Here is a 2,169-nt window from a genome sequence, read left to right as displayed (position 1 = left end):
GACAAAACTGAAGTTATTGTACATGGGCTTGAAATTCTTAGAAATCTGCTGTCTAACCATATAGTTCCTCTAGATGACATACGTAGCTCTAGCATCCAGTACTGCTGTGAGGAACCTTGGAGTCATTTTTGACCAGGATATGTCTTTTAAATCGCACATAAATTAAGTCTCTCTGCCTTCTTTCACCTGTGCAATATTGCAAAAATCTGGAACATCCTGTGATGCTGAGAAACTGATCCATGCATATGAGTGGAAGCCAGGACTGATCTGTGTGACAAACTGCCAATGAGGACATGCCAGCGCCTGGCAGATGGGAATCAGCTGTGGAAGTGACAATTTCTCCTATATTAGCTTCGATATATTAGCTATATTAGCTGGCTCCCTGTAAAATTCTGAATAGAATTTAAAATTCTTCTCCTAGCATACAAAGCCCTTAATAACAAGGTTCCATCGTAACTTAAAGACCTCGTAGAGCCTTATCTTCCCAACAGAGCACTTGGCTCTCAGAGTGCAGGTCTACTTGTGGTTCCTAGAGTCCACAGAAGTAGAATGGGAGGCAGAGCCTTTAGCTATCAAGCTCCTCTCCTATGGAACCAGCTCCCAGTTTCAGTTCAGGAGGCAGACACCCTCTCTACCTTGAAGATTAGATTTAAGACTTTCCTTTTTGATAAACCTTATAGTTAGCTTAATATAATATTGTTGTTTTCAATATAATCCTAGTAGAACAGTGAGGGAGGATAGTAAGGTACTTAGTACAGTATGTTGCAGTATGTCTTCCGATATTTCATGGCATCAAAACAACTAATATGACTGAACAGGGATAAGACTGATGTGATTGCTAAAGTCTGATGTGAACTAAATTAATTCAGGCATATCATCCCAATGATTATTTATTATTACAATAATTCTAAGGGGTTCAATAATTTGCAAGATAATTCAACAGTCTGAAAGATAGGGAACAGAATCACCATCCCTGCAGAGGAATAAACAAATGTATTAGATATGAGAATTGTCAAAGAATCAGTCAGTCATGGTTGGCCATACAGCACAGTCTGTCAGAGTCCAAAGCCGGGTTGGTCCCCTCCCGGCCGGGTTCTTGCTTTTTTGTCTGTATTTCCCGAACGCACACACTCTACTTCACTGCAGCAGCATAATACCTCTTTTTGTACACAGCTTGTTTTTGGCTCTCACGTCAATTCCCAAACTTGGCTTCATGTCTTATCCAAAAACAGGAAACAGCTTGACTATTGTGTGTTGTTTCCCTTTTTAAACATGACCCTAAAAGTGAGCACACAAACTGTTCAGACAAGGCTAAAGTTATGCCTGAGTTATGTAAGCATCTTTTGACTCTAGCTATAAATGTACTGTTAGGGGTAATCTACCCACTCTGATGGCATTCTATTACATAGTCCACATTAACTTGTAGTTTGAACCACCACACTGACAGCCATCTTGGTAAGTGCAAGCAACTGGGGGCCTGGGCCGTCCTGTTGCCACTGAGTAAATTTAACCATACCAGTGGTTTTTAGCTTGTGCCCGTGTAGTGGGCTCTATGAAATTATTGGACAGGCTTTCTGGAATATGTTTTGTTTGGTGTACCACCCTTTAGTTATATGCCTAGGCTGAGGGCTGTCTCATGGTACAGAGCACCTCTCCTGCCCTCTCCTCTCTATGCACTTATATGCCACCATTACATGTTACTAACTGTGTGTCTCCTGTCTCTCGCAGTGTGTCCTCTCTCTCTCTCTCTCTCTCCCTGTACCTTTCTGAAGGTCGTCCTGGATCTGGAGCTGTACGTTTCTGATGAGCATTCACTGGCCACATCAACCTGCCAAGTGTTTGATTGTTTGTTGTTGTATTTGTTGTGTCTTGTTGCTTTTCTTTTCTTTATTCTCTCCTCTATCCACTCACCCCAACCGGTCGAGGTAGAACACCACCCACCAAGAGCCGGGGTCTGTCAGAGGTTTCTTCTGTTAAAGGGAGTCTTCCTCCCTGCTGTCACTAAGTGCTTCTCAAGGGGGATTTGTTGTGTTTTTCCTTGATAATGATAATAATAATAATAATAATAATAATAATAATAATACTTTGTAAAGTGTCTTGAGATGATTTTTATTGTGATTTGGCGCTATACAAATAAAACTGAATTGAATTGAAGATCATGGCAGGGCT

The sequence above is a fragment of the Monopterus albus genome, unplaced genomic scaffold, assembly GCF_001952655.1.
Source record: "Monopterus albus unplaced genomic scaffold, M_albus_1.0 scaffold179.1, whole genome shotgun sequence".
Classification (NCBI taxonomy): domain Eukaryota; kingdom Metazoa; phylum Chordata; class Actinopteri; order Synbranchiformes; family Synbranchidae; genus Monopterus; species Monopterus albus.
The sequence above is the reverse complement of the archived record's forward strand: the minus strand, read 5'-3'. Positions refer to the sequence as shown.